Genomic DNA, 15,708 nt, shown 5'->3' on the forward strand with positions numbered 1-15,708 from the left:
ACACTAGCACCACAACCGCCTAACTTGATCTGTCAGAGGAGTTATTTACACATCAGTTGGAAGAAATGAGTGATGCGCAACCATTATTGCCAGAGGATGTAGATAACAGGGATATGTCTCAGTCAGGCAGCATTACACACATGGACGTACGGTGTGCTGATGATGATGTTGTACCCGCTGCTGCTTCCTTTGCTGAGTTGTCAGATACAAGTGAAGCGGTTGATGATGACGATGTGTCTGTGGATGTCACATGGGTGCCTGCTCGAAGAGAAGAAGAACAGGGGGAAAGTTCAGATGGGGAGACAGAGAGGAGGAGGAGACGAGTTGGAAGCAGGGGGAGGTCGTCGCAAGGAGCTAGTGGCACAGTCAGACAGCATGTATTGGCACCCGTGGTCAGCCAGACAGCACGCCAATCAACGCATGCTGTTGCCACCACCAGAATGCCGTCATTGCAAAGCTCAGCAGTGTGGCATTTTTTTTTTTTGTTCTGCCTCTGATAACAGCGATGCCATTTGCAACCTGTGCCAAAACAAACTGAGTCGTGGGAAGTCCAACACCTGCCTAGGTACAACTGCTTTGCGAAGGCACATGATCTCACATCACAAACGGCTATGGGATTAACACGAGTAAAAGCAGCACACAAACTCAAAGCCACCATCCTCCTCCTGGTCCAGCATCTTCAGCCACGTCAACCACTGCTGTCCTCCTTGCCCCCTCTCAACCACCCGCCACTCCGCCTCTCGCCTTGAGTAGTTCCTGCTCATCTGCTCACAGTCAGGTGTCTGTCAAGGACATGTTTGAGCGTAAGAAGCTAATGTCATAAAGTCACCCCCTTGCCCGTCGTCTGACAGCTGGCTTGTCTGAACTCTTAGCCCGCCAGCTTTTACCATACAAGCTGGTGGAGTCTGAGGCCTTCAAAAAATTTGTAGCTATTGGGACACCGCAGTGGAAGGTACCCGGCCAACATTTATTTGCACAAAAGACAATGCCTAACCTGTACTTGATTGTGCAAAAGGAAGTCATGGCATATCTGGCACACAGTTTTGGGGCAAGGGTCCATCTGACCACTGATACCTGGTCTGCAAAGCACGGTCAGGGCAGGTATATCACCTACACTGCACATTGGGTAAACCTGCTCACGGCTGCCAAGCATGGAATGCGTGGCTCTGCAGAGGAGTTGGTGACACCACCACGACTTGCAGGCAGGCCTGCTGCCACCTCCTCTACTCCTCCTACTCCATCCTCTTCCATAACCTCCTCGGCTGAGTCCTCTTCTGCTGCTGCGTCTTGCTCCACATCAACGGCACACCCCAGCTCCCCAGGGGCTATTCTACATCCCGGATACGACAGTGTCACGCCGTCTTGGGTTTGACTTGCCTGAAAGCAGAGAGTCACACCGGACCAGCACTCCTGTCCACCCTGAACGCACAGGTGGATCAGTGGCTGACTCCGCACCAACTGGAGATCGGCAAAGTGGTGTGTGACAACGGAAGCAATTTGTTGGCGGCATTGAATTTGGGCAAGTTGACACATGTGCCGTGCATGGCACATGTGTGTAATCTGATCGTACAACGCTTTGTGCATAAGTACCCAGGCTTACAGGACGTCCTCAAGCAGGCCAGGAAGGTGTGTGGCCATTTCAGGTGTTCCTACACGGCCATGGCACACTTTTCAGACATTCAGCGCTGAAACAACATGCCAGTGAGGCGCTTGTTTTGCGACAGCCCGACACGTTGGAATTCAACACTCCTAATGTTTGACCGCCTGCTCCAACAAGAAAGAGCCGTCAACGAGTATTTGTATGACCGGGGTGCTAGGACAGCCTCTGCAGAGCTTGGAATTTTTTTGCCACGTTACTGGACGCTCATGCGCAATGCCTGTAGGCTCATGCATCCTTTTGAGGAGTTGACAAACCTAGTCAGTCGCACCAAAGGCACCATCAGCGACATCATCCCATTTGTTTTCTTCCTGGAGCGTGCCCTGCAAAGAGTGCTGGATCAGGCCTTAGATAAGCGTGAAGAGGAAGAGTTGTGGTCACCATCATCACCACCAGAAACAGCTTTATCAGCATCGCTTGCTGGACCTGCGGCAACGCTGGAAGAGGAGACTGAGGAAGAGGAGTCAGTGGAGGAATGTGGCTTTGAGGAGGAGGAAGACCAACCACAGCAGGCATCCCAGGGTGCTCGTTGTCACCTATCTGGTATCCATGGTGTTGTACATGGCTGGGGGGAAGAACAGACCTTCAGTGAGATCAGTGAGGACGAGGAACGGGACATGAGTAGCTCGGCATCCAACCTTGTGCAAATGGGGTCTATCATGCTGTCATGCCTGTTGAGGGACCCTCGTATAAAAAGGCTGAAGGAGAACAACTTGTTCTGGGTCGCCATGCTACTAGACCCCCGGTATAAGCAGAAAGTGCCTGAAATGTTACCGAATTACCGGAAGTCGGAAAGGATGCAGCAGTTCCAAAATAAATTAAAAAGTATGCTTTACACAGCGTATAAGGGTGATGTCACAGCACAACGGGAATCTAACAGGGGAAGAGGTGAAAGTAATCCTCTTCCTACCACGACCACGCCGGCAAGGACAGGACGCTTTACAGATGTGTTGTTGATGGAGGACATGCTGAGCTTTTTAAGTCCTATGCATCGCCACAGCCCTTCGGGGTCCACCCTCAGTGAACGACTACCTCGCCTTAACTGCAGATATCGACACTCTGAGGAGCGATGAACCCCTTGACTACTGGGTGTGCAGGCTTGACCTGTGGCCTGAGCTATCCCAATTTGCGATAGAACTTCTGGCCTGCCCCACTTCAAGTGTCCTGTCAGAAAGGACCTTCAGTGCAGCAGGAGGTATTGTCACTGAGAAGAGAAGTCGCCTAGGTCAAAAAAGTCTAGTATACCTCACCTTTATTAAGATGAATGAGGGATGGATCCCGAAGGGACTGACAGTGGGTGATACATTCGACAAAAAAAAGGCCTGATGACTGAGATTAGCTGCCTTGGGCTAAAAATGGTCCACACCAGAGGCGGCTCTTCCATTAGGCCACTTAGGCCGCCGCCTAAGGCCTCGCGCTGGTAGGGGCCTCGCTCTGGCTCCCACCAGCACCAGACAACGCTGCAACCACAATTTTATTGACTTCTGGATGGCCTGGGCCCGGCGCAGTGATAAGCGGACTAAATAAGACTGAGCCGCCGCGATCCGGCCCCTCTGAGCCCCTCTGCACTCTGCCTCTTTTAGAAAGCAGTGGCTGCTGGGGATGAGGGCTCGGAGCGTGCCGCCGCACAGGCACGTCTTCTGACTGAACGCAACGCCAGACCCGCCCTCAGAGCGCTGAGCAGCCACAGGGGAGAAGGAGCCAGGGCCCTGCCTCACCTCAGTGTCCCTGTCTGACTGCCGCCGGCGCCCGAAGACAGACAGTGCGTGGTGCCCGAAGAAGCCCAAGGTCAGGTGTGTGTCCTGCTTGCTGCTGTGCCCCCCCCCCCCCCCTTGGCTAGCTATACTGGGAACCTCTTACCTGTTACTGGTGCCAGTATTGTGCCATTTTTTTTTTACTTAAGCCCCTGCCCTGTACTATGTGCTGCAAGCATGCAGCTGCTTAACCCTGACTGTGACATCACTGTGTATACCCTGTACTGTGATGTCACCCACTGTGCATGTTAACCCTGTACTGTGATGTCACATTGCATATTAACCCTGGCTGTACTGTATGTGACATCACTGTGCCTATTAACCCTGTACTGTGACTAACAGTACAGGGTTAACATGCACAGTGGGTGACGTCACAGTACAGGGTTAATAGGCACAGTGACAACACAGTACAGGGATTATATTTGCAGTGCATATTAACACTTAGCATTAACCCTGGCTATACTGAGATGTCACAGTGCAAATTAACCCTGTACTGTGATGTCACATTGCATATTAACCCTGGCTGTACTGTATGTGGATGTTGGTGGCGATCCGCTCGATGGGATCCCCCAGGATCTCCTGTATGGTACTCCGGATCTCCTTGTGCCCGGAGCGGTGGTCAACACTCCCCCTCCATGTATCTATGGGAGAGCCGCAGATACAGCACTTGTGTATCTCCAAATCTTCCATAGATATACATGGAGGGGGAGTGTTGACCACACCACCGCTCCGTGCAGTGGTTGACACATCTTATTTATTGACGACTGAGCCGGGGCGCCGTACGGGAGATCACGAGCATCCCAACGATCTTTGTGGGGGCCTCATGTTCGAGTTTCGCCTAAGGCCTAACCAAGTCTAGAGCCGCCTCTGGTCCACACGCTGCTGTATTTTATCTCTGAATGCCGGATGACTTGCGTGACTTATCCGCCACCAACTAGGGTTCAAGCCGCAAAGTTTTAGGGCACTTTCTGCCTGGGAAACATACATTTTTCTGGCCGCTGCTACAGGAGTGGCTGCAACAATACCTAGTTTTTTAAGGCATGTGTACATGCCTAATTTTTCTGGCCTCTGGTGCTGCACTGTGGCTTCAAAACCCCCCCAAAAAAATGCACATAAATGTGTCAATTCCCCTTCGTGATCGTTACCTTGTTGTGGTGAAGAGGCTTGCGTATCACAATGAAGCGACCACCTCTATGAGTGTGTTGGCAATGGCAATGTTGGCACACCCCAGATGATAAGGTCGTTGCTTCATTGTGAACAGACCAAAAGCGATCGGCTGGATAATTTTGCATAGAAAAAACATTAATTTTCTTTGTGATCATCTAAGGTGATCATTAAAGCCTACTAGGCCAACAATGGGCCCACACTGCAGAATCGTTGTTTTCTGGGTCACTTAACTGTCACTGAACTACCTCAGCATGACCATAGGCTTTGAAAACCCCCCATCGCCTGCAATCTCCCAAACGTGCACACGAGCACAGTCATCACTACAGCAAGATTGACGCATAGAGGAATACAATTTATGTCATGAATGTGTCAACTATTGACAACTCTTTGTGGTTGTCTAAAATCTATTCCATACACGTCCCCTGGTAGGGGACATAACAGGGATTAAACTGATAGGAATAGTACTACTTAACACACCACACATATTGGGATTGCACAGTACATTACACAGCGCACGCGCAGTGCCCCAAATTGGAATTAAGAGGACCGACCAAGCATCTTTTTTTATCTCCCGGTTCCTAAAATCGATGCCATATACACATCCCCTAATAGGGGACGTAACAGGAATTAAACTGATAAGAATAGTACTACTTAACACGCCGCTCATATCTGGTGGCACATTTGATTGCACGCGCAGTGCCCCAAATTTGAAGTAGGAGGACCGACCAAGGGTCTTTTTCCATCTCCCGGTTCCTGAAATCGATGCCATATACACGTCCCCTGATAGGGGACGTAACAGGGATTAAACTGATAGGAATAGTACTATTTAACACACCTTATAATAATATTAATAATAATAATACTAGTGGACGTAACAGGGATTAAACTGATAGGAATAGTACTACTTAACACACCTTATAATAACGCAGAGTGAGGAGTCTGAAGAAGAGGAGTCAGAGGAGGAAGGTGGCTTTGAGGAGGTGGAAGACCAAACACAGTAGGCGTCCCAGGGGGCTTGTTGTCACCTTTCGGGGACCCTTGGTGCTGTACGTGGCTGGGTGGAGGAAGAGACCTTCAATGACATCAGTGAGGACAAGGAATGCGACATGGCTAGCTTGGTATCCAACCTTGTGCAAATGGGGAGTTTGCGGTTGTGCAAATGGACTGTTTGTGGTGTGTTAAACAGGGAGTTTGGTCTGTCACTGTGAAGCGGGCATAACTGTTACACTACCTGATCGATACAACATTACACCTGATGTTATAAAGCACGTTATTCCAAACAATTTAGGAATGTTAGGTGATTTATGCCCTTTATGGATTAAAACCCGACTCTGCGTCAACTACGTAATTTTCCATGGGAGTTTTGCCATGGACCCCCCTCCGGCATGCCACAGTCCAGGTGTTAGTCCCCTTGAAACAACTTTTCCATCACTATTGTGGCCAGAAAGAGTCCCTGTGGGTTTTAAAATTCGCCTGCCCATTGAAGTTAATGGCGGTTCGCCCGGTTTGCCCGTTCATGAACATTTGCGAAAATTCGTGTTCGCTGTTCGCGAACGGAAAATTTTATGTTCGCGACATCTCTACTCACAGCCTCCTGCTGCCAATGTCTGCATTAGTTCCAACACATCGTAATCCTTCCAGATGGAACAGGCCTCATGCCTAAAGGGGTTGTGTGGGAAATGTAATTTGATTGTGTAAATCTTGTCTAGTTTCCTACAGAGCATAATAGTGTACTTGTCAACTTTATCTGAGTCTTCACTTCAATCTCCATGGTCTCGCTGAATGCCATTCTTTACAATCCAGACTTCTGGGTTGCATGTGTAGATAAGCATCAGTCTCAACACTTCCCATAGTGCTGTGTGCTGTAAGATCAGACAATAATGTAAACACCTACTGCACCCTTCCCTGGGCCACAAACTCCACCCACTACATCTTTCATCACCCCTTTGCTGCCTCCTCCTAATGTTTCCTCCCACAAAGCCTCGGTATGACAAGTAGTAGACTCCGCCTACCCTACTTATTGAGGGTATCATGCGAGGCCTGGTCGTGAAAACAGAGGAAACCCAATCTCTACAGAGTCTCCCTATCTCCAGAATGAGACAGAAAAAGTAGCACAAGTACACTAGTAATTTGCAAGGCCTGGTATGTGAAGCAAATGGAAAAATAATATCTAGATAACCCCTTTAACTATCTCTCAGTCCAACAGCAGTTCCATTATGGACCTATATTGGCACCAAGCCTCCATCTTTTATCACCCCCAAATACTCTTTCCAACAGCTCCCTCTTGCAGCATGATTTTGCTGTATGACCAAATGGCAGGGTGCAGAAGGAAAGGAACGCCGTATGGTTTCAAGAAGGCAGATTTTGATGGCCTTTTTTTTGGCAACATGTCCCATTTGAAGCCCCCCGATGCACCCCTAGAGTAGAAACTCTATAAAAGCGACCCCATCTAAGAAACTACACCCCTCAAGGTATTCAAAACTGATTTTACAAACTTTATCAACCCTTTTGGTGTTCCTCAACAGTTTATGGCAAATGGAGATAAAATTTCAGAATTTCTATTTTTAGTAACCTTAATATAGATAAACCAAAAATCATATGTACCCTAAAAATAGTCCCAATAAAACTGCCACCTTATCCCTTAGTTTCCAAAATGGGGTCACTTTTATGGAGTTTCTACTCTAGGGGTGCATCAGGGGGGCTTCAAATGGGACATGGTTTAAATAAACCAGTCCAGCAAAATCTGCCTTCCAAAAACCACACGGCGCACCTTTCCCTCTACGCCCTACTGTGTGCCCGTACAGTAGTTTACGACCACATATGGGGTGTTTATGCAAACTACAGAATCGGGGCAATAAATATAGCATTTTGTTTGGCTGTTAACCCTTGCTTTGTTATTGGAAAAAATTTATTAAAATGGGAAATGTGCCAATTTTTTTTATCTCCATTTGCCATTAACTCTTGTGCAACACCTAAAGGAATACCTTGAGGGGTTTAGTTTCTAGAATAGGGTCATTTTTGGGTGGTTTCTATTATGTGAGCCTCACAAAGTGACTTCGGACCTGAACTGGTCCCTAAAAATTGGGTTTTTGAAAATTTCTGAAAAAAATCAAGATTTGCTTCTAAACTTCTAAGCTTTGTAACGTCCCCAAAAACTAAAATGGCATTCCCAAAATGATCCAAACATGAAGTAGACATATGGGGAATGTAAAGTAATAACTATTTTTGTAGGTATTACTATGTATTATAGAAGTAGAGAAATTGAAACTTGGAAATTTGCTAGTTTTTCCAAAATTTTTGTACATTTGGTATTTTTTTTATAAATAAAAAAGATTTTTTTTTACATTATTTTACCAGTGTCATGAAGTACAATATGTGACGAAAAATCGCAAAATGGCCTGGATAAGTCAAAGTTATCACCACATAAAGTGACACTGGTCAGATTTGCAAAAAATGGCCTGGTCCTTAAGCCTCATGCACACGTCCGAGGAACACGGACCGTGTGATGCCGGCCTGGAGCGCATTGGGGTCATTGGTTGCTATGACGCCGTGCGCTTCCTGCTACCGCCCCAGTACAGTAATACACTGGTACCATTTTTCTTGCAAAAAAATGACATTTTTCACTTTCTGTTGTAAACTTTTTCAAATAAAACTACATTTCTATATAAATTTTTCTCTAAATTAATTGCTCTACATGTCTTTGATTGAAAAAAATGCAATAAGTGTATATTTATTGGTTTGGATAAAAGTTATAGTGTTTACAAACTATGGTGCAAAAAAATTTATTTACGCACTTTGACTTTCTGAGCACCTTTCATGTTTTCTGAGGTTCTACAATGCCCAGACAGTAGAAACACCCCACAAATGACCCCATTTCGGAAGGTAGACACCCCAAGGTATTTGCTGATGGTCATATTGAGTTCATGGAAGTTTTTATTTTTTGTCACAAGTTAGCGGAAAATGATATTATTTTTTTATTTTTTATTTTTTTCTTACAAAGTCTCATATTCCACTAACTTGTGACAAAAAATAAAATTTAACATGAACTCACCATACCCCTCACGGAATACCTTTGGGTGTCTTCTTTCCAAAATGGGGTCACATGTGGGGTATTAATAGTGCCCTGGCATTTTAGGGGCCCTAAAGCGTGAGAAGAAGTTTAGAATCCAAATGCGTAAAAATGCCCTGTGAAATCCTAAAAGTACTCATTGGAATTTGGGCCCCTTTGCACACCTAGGCTGCAAAAAAGTGTCACACGTGGTATCTCCATACTCAGGAGAAGTAGGGAAATGTGTTTTGGGGTGTATTTTTACATATACCCATGCTGAGTGAGAGAAATATCTCTGTAAATTGACAACTTTGTATACATTTTTTTTAAAAGTTGTCATTTACAGAGATAATTCTCACACACAGTATGGATATATGTAAAAATACACCCCAAAACACATTGCCCTACTTCTCCTGAGTACAGCGATACCACATGTGTGACACTTTTTTGCAGCCTAGGTGCGCAAAGGGGCCCAAATTCCAATGAGTACTTATAAGATTTCACATGGCATTTTTTACGCATTTGGATTCCAAACTATTTCTCACGCTTTAGGGCCCCTAAAATACCAGGGCAGTAAAAAATACCCCACAAGTGACCCCATTTTGGAAAGAAGACACCCCACGATATTCCGTGAGGGGCATGGCGAGTTCCTAGAATATTTGATTATTTATTTATTTATTTTTTTCTTACAAAGTCTCATATTCAACTTGTGACAAAAAAATACAATTTTACATGAACTCGCCATGCCCCCACGAAATACCTTGGGGTGTCTTCTTTCCAAAATGGGGTCACATGTGGGGTATTTATACTGCCCTGGCATTTTAGGGGCCCTAAAGCGTGAGAAGAAGTCTGGAATATAAATGTCTAAAAATTTTTACGCATTTGGATTCCGTGAGGGGTATGGTGAGTTCATGTGAGATTTTATTTTTTGTCACAAGTTAGTGGAATATGAAACTTTGTAAGAAAAAACAAAAAAACAAAACAAAAAAAATTTCCGCTAACTTGTGCCCAAAAAAATAAAAATCTTCTATGAACTCGCCATGCCCCTCAAAAGTGATATTTATAGCGCCGCAGCAATTTTACTGTGTTTTTGCAGTAATCAGAAAAAAATAAATTCTGTCACTGCGGTGGGGCGGACTGAGTGCAAGTGTGCGCACAAGATCAGGATTGATCGGGCGAACACTGCGTTTTTTGTAGAGCCTATAGAACATGTCCTATTCTTGTCCGCAATTGCAGACAAGAAAAGGCATTTTCTATATAGTTCTGGCAATGTGCAGATCCGCAAAATGCGGAAAGCACATTGCCGGTGTCCGTGTTTTGCATATCCGCGGATCCGCAAAACACATACGGATGTCTGAATGGAGCCTTACAGGGGGGTGATCAATGACAGGGGGGTGATCAGGGAGTCTATATGGGGTGATCAGAGGTTAATAAGGGGTTAATAAGTGACGGGGGGGGGGGTGTAGTGTAGTGTGGTGATTGGTGCTACTTACAGAGCTGCCTGTGTCCTCTGGTGGTCGATCCAAGCAAAAGGGACCACCAGAGGACCAGGTAGCAGGTATATTAGACTCTGTTAACAAAACAGCATCTAATATACCTTTGTTGGGGTTAAAAAAAATCGCATCTACAGCCTGCCAGCGAATGATTGCCGCTGGCAGGCTGTAGATCAACTCGTTTACCTTGCGATCCTGTGAACGCACGCTCCTGTGAGCGCGCGTTCACAGGAAATCTCGCGTCAAGGAGGAACAGACCGACCGCCCGCAGGACGCATCCCTGCGTTAGGCGGTCGGGAGCTGGTTAAGTTGGGTTTGTTTGGACCTTGGCTGCTGGAAGCTGTACCTATTTTTGTTTTGGAAAATAAACATCTGTCTTCTTTAACCCTGGGCTGGCTCATGCACCTGGTTTATTGGAGTGATCTCCCCCCATATTGTAATTGGTGTCGGATGCGGGCAGGGGATGAAAGCCACAAAAGCCGTTTAAATAATAAAAAGTGACATATAAAGAGACAGTACCCTGTTTTGCATGTCTTGGGTGAAATCTCTGCAAGTTGCAGGAAAAGACATGGAGGAGGTTATGAAAGCCCTGCTGCAAGCCACTGCAACTCAGCAGAAAGCTTCTGTGGCTCAGCAGCATGCCACAGTAGAGGCAACCCGCCACCATGAGGAAGCAATGGCGACGCAGCAAGAGACAAACAGTGTGCTGATTGCTCAGCTTACGGCACATCAGGAAGCTAAACAAGATCAGGTAGCTGCGTTAAAGGAGGCTATACAACAGTTGGCTCAAGGACAAGTGCAAGCGAACAATGCCCCTGGGCCCCAAGTTGCTGTAAGAGCCAGCCACCTAGTATAAAAACTGACATCTGGTGATGACGTTGAGGCCTTCCTGTTGACTTTCGAGAGAGTAGCAGAGAGAGAAGGGTGGCCTCAGGACCAATGGGCCAGCATCATCGCGCCCTTTCTTACGGGTGACCCTCAACAGGTCTATTTCGACCTGCCAGTCGAACTTGTTAAAAACTATGAGCAGCTAAAGGCGGAGATCCGGGCTCGACTGGGGGTAACTACGGCTGTTCGGGCCCAAAGAGTGCACCGCTGGGGTTACCAGGCTGGCCGTCCACCAAGAGCCTAAATGCATGACCTGGCACAACTAGTAAAATAGTGGTTGCAGCCTGAGAAATTGATGGGCCCGCAAATTGTAGAACGGGTGGCCATGGACCGTTACCTGCGATCGCTGCCGCATGACCTGCAGCGCTGGGTAAGTCATGGGAACCCTGCGACGGCGAATCAGTTGGTGGAACTAGTAGAGCGGTACACCGTAGTGGAGGACTTGCTCGGACCCGCCAAGCACCGGGAACTCACGTCGAGAGCAGTACGACCAGTTACCGCACCCAGGAGGGGAGCCATCCCAGATTCTGGACCAGAGGTCCCTATAACAGTGCCCTTAGAACCGTGGAAGCTAACTACTGTAAGAAAGATGGGGGACATACAGTGTTGGCGTTGTCAAGCCTATGGCCATACCCGGACCCAATGCCCTCTTCAGGACGAGCCCATGGAATGCGGGACAGGACAGAGATTCTCCCTGTACGCACAGCGAGCATGCGTCACAGATCTTGATGTAACTGCCGATCCGTTTGAGTGTGAAATTTGGGTGAACCATCTCCCGGCCAAAGCTCTCTTGGACTCCGGCAGCATGGTGACTCTAGTCCACGCAAGAATAATCGGGAGACTCGGCCCCGTAAGTAAGACTCTTCGTGTTGTTTGTATTCATGGGGACACGAAGGAATACCCTTAAATACCAGTGACTTTTGCCCATGGCTGTACTTCCGTGACCCAGGAAGTTGGGATAGTGAACAGCCTGATCCATGATGTTATTGTGGGGCGAGACTGTCCGATATTTCTAGACCTGTGGAAACAGGTGCAAAGTGGGTTCCCTGAACATCTAAAAAGACTAGAGACTTTGACCTCTGATGGGTCAAATCAGGAGAGTAGTGTTCCGGAACTGCCCAGGACCCTTCTCCCCAATATGGACATGCCTAGTGGCAGTAAGAATGGTAATGGTAACATGTATGATGGGGCAATGTTCAGGATGTGCATGATTTAGCGTCCAGAGCTGAGCTGACCACTGAGGGGGGGGGAAGGCTCCCTGTTGCAAGTGATGTTGGGGGAGGATGAGGAGGAACTCTCCCCACCACAGACCCCAGTCGAGGAAGACGAGGGGGAGACCTCACCCGAACCAACGTACCCAGACCTGAATGTACCCAAGGGTGTGTTTGGCTCCGCCCAGTTATAGGATCCCTCCTTAACACATGCTAGAGAGCAGGTGGTGGTTATAAATGGAGTCTCACAGGTTCCTGAGGCAGAGCTCAGGGTCCCTCATTTTGCGCTAAATGGGGACTTGCTGTACCGAGTGGCAGAAATCCGAGGGGAAATTATTGAACAGCTACTGGTGCCCCACTCGTATCGGAGACAGCTCCTCGATTTGGTGCATAATGATGCATTAGGCGGACACCTGGGATCAGAGAAGACAGAGGCCAGGATAACAGACAGGTTCTACTGGACTGGGGTAAAGGCAGAGGTGAAGAGGTATTGTGCGTCCTGCCCCATGTGCCAGCTAACAGCCCCAGTGTCACACTATCGGAACCCCCTGGTACCTTTGCCCATAATCGAGGTACTGTTTGAGCGGATTGCCATGGACCTGGTGGCGCCGTTGGTAAAATCAGCATGGGGACATTAGCACATACTAGTCGTGGTAGATTACGCAACTAGGTACCCAGAGGCGGTCCCATTAAGGAACACCTCCTCTAAGGCCATAGCTCGGGAATTGTTTCAGATGTTCTCCCGCACGGGGCTGGCCAAGGAGATCTTGACAGACCAGGGCACCCTATCTATGTCGAAGGTCATGGCGGACCTCTGCAAGCTGTTTCAGATCCGACAGTTGCGGACGTCCGTCTATCACCCACAGACGGATGGCCTTGTAGAGCGATTCAACAAAACATTAAAGCTCATGTTAAAAAGAGTAGTCCATAAGGACGGAAAAGATTGGGACATGTTGCTACCAGCCTTGTTGTTTGCCATACGGGAGGTTCCGCAGGCCTCCACGGGATTCTCGACATTTGAACTCCTGTCTGGGCGGAGACCCCGTGGACTTCTGGATTTGGTGAAGGAAACCTGGGAAGGTGAGTCCTCACCGCACCAGACCCTGGTAGAACACATCTCCCAAATGAGAGAGAGAGAGAGTGGTTAAAGTGATGCCGCTGGTTAAGGAACATCTCCATAAGGCCCAGGATGCCCAGAGGCGGGTATATAACCGGTCAGCTAAATTAAGGCAATTTTCAATAGGAGACCGAGTAGCGGTTCTGATTCCCTCTGTGGAAAGCAAGTTCTTACCCAGGTGGCAGGGTCCATTTGAGGGGTCAGAAAGGGTAGGTGACGTGAATTATAAGGTACACCAGCCTGGGAAGAGGAAACCCTACCAGATCTACCACGTAAACCTGTTGAAATCCTGGAAAGATCGGGATCAAGTGACCGCTATGGCAAGGGTCATGGTAGAGGACCCTGTAGGAGCCGACCAGGTATTTGTGGCTGACACGCTGTCCAAGTCCCAAAGGCAACAAACAATAGAGTTTCTTCAGAGAAACAGAGATAAATTCTCAGGTTTGCCAGGGCTCACTAATGTCGTTAAACATGACATTGTCACAGAGCCCAATGTGATAATCCGGCTGAAGCCATACAGAGTTGCAGAGGCCCAGAGGAAAGCGGTATCTGAAGAAGTAAAAAGAATGCTTGAGCTGGATGTCATTTAAGAAGCGCTGAGTGAATGGTCAAGTCCGATTGTCTTGGTACCGAAGCCCAACGGCACACTGCGATTCTGCAATGACTTCAGAAAACTAAATGAGGCTTCAAAGTTTTATGCCTACCCGATGCCCCGGGTAGACTAATTAATTGAGAGATTAGGGCCTGCCCGATATATCACTACGCTGGATCTCACGAAAGGGTACTGGCAAATTCCTCTCACCCGGGAAGCCAGAGAAAAGACGGCATTCTCCACTCCGGAGGGCCACTGGCAATACAAAAGGATGCCCTTCGGCTTACACTCTGCCCCTGCCACGTTTCAAAGAGCTATGGACAAGATATTGCGTCCCCATGGACGGTATGCATCAGTATACCTGGATGACATTGTCATTTTCAGTACCGATTGGGAATCCTATCTCCCTCGGGTCCAGGCAGTCCTAGACTCTTTGAAAGGGGCAGGGTTTACAGTGAACCCGGAAAAGTCCGCCATTGGGATGGATGAAGCAAAGTACCTGGGATACACCATAGGCAGAGGGCTAGTAAAGCCACAGATGAGCAAGGTAGAAGCCATACAGAACTGGCCTCGCCCTCTTACCAAGAAGCAGGTTCGGGCGTTCTTGGGGATAGTGGGCTACTACAGGAGATTTGTCCCTACCTTTGCCACTATTGCGGCCCCTTTGATGGACTTAACAAAAGGAAAGAAATCCGTCATGATCAAATGGAGTAGGGAGGCTGAGGAGGCTTTTCAGAAACTTAAATGGGCCTTATGTGAGTCTCCGGTGCTTGTCGCACCAGACTTCTCGAAATAATTTGTGGTCCAGACTTCAAGTGCAGGTCTAGGTGCTGTCCTGTCTCAAGTGGTCAATGGGGAGGAACACCCTGTGGTCTTTCTCAGCAGAAAGCTGACAGCGGCAGAGAGGAACTATGCTGTGGTAGAGCGAGAGTGTCTGGCCATCAAGTGGGCTCTAGACTCTCTGCGATATTTCCTGCTGGGTACGAAATTCCGCCGAGTGTCCAACCATGCCCCATTGACATGGATGAGAGAGCACAAACAGACCAATGCCAGGGTCACAAGATGGTTCCTCTCTCTCCAGGATTTTAACTTTGTGGTCGAACATAGGTCAGGGAGTCAACATCAGAATGCTGATGCTCTCTCCCGGGTGCATTGCATGTTATACACAAGTGCCTCCGCCGCCCCTGCGTCGGGGCAGAGAGGGGGGGGGGGGATATGTAGAGGACGCCAAGGTTGGGTCCTCAGTGACAGATATGTATCACCATTATTTGGGTTGTGGTGCCTTTAAGAAAGCACTACCTAGGATCTGGTACCCACAGGGTTAACTCACTCTCCTGATAAGAGGAAAAGGAAGTGAGTGAGGGGGTGGTGTGGAGTGTGTTGTGTGGTGGACACACTGCTGTGGCTGGCTGTGAACAGAGCTGGAAACTGAGGACATGTGGAAAGTTTGGCAGGAAAGCCGACTGGAATCTACCACGGACTAAAAAGAACCCAGGGTAAAAATACCTTTATGTTTGAACGGACTGTTCTATTGATTATGTTGTACTGAACTAAGTGGACTTTAAGGTGGGTTTGTTTGGACCTTGCCTGCTGGAAGCTGTACCTATTTTCGTTATGGAAAATAAACATCTGTCTTCTGGGAAGATACAAATAGGGAGAAGGGAGCGCCACATGTGCGGTATCAGTTATTAACCCCTTAGTGACCACCCATACGTGTTTTTACAGCGGTCACTAAGGGGCCTTAGGCTGGGCCGCCGCGTTTTTACGGCAGCCCGGTCTAA

The sequence above is a fragment of the Bufo gargarizans genome, chromosome 5 (genome assembly GCF_014858855.1).
Source record: "Bufo gargarizans isolate SCDJY-AF-19 chromosome 5, ASM1485885v1, whole genome shotgun sequence".
Lineage (NCBI taxonomy): Eukaryota > Metazoa > Chordata > Amphibia > Anura > Bufonidae > Bufo > Bufo gargarizans.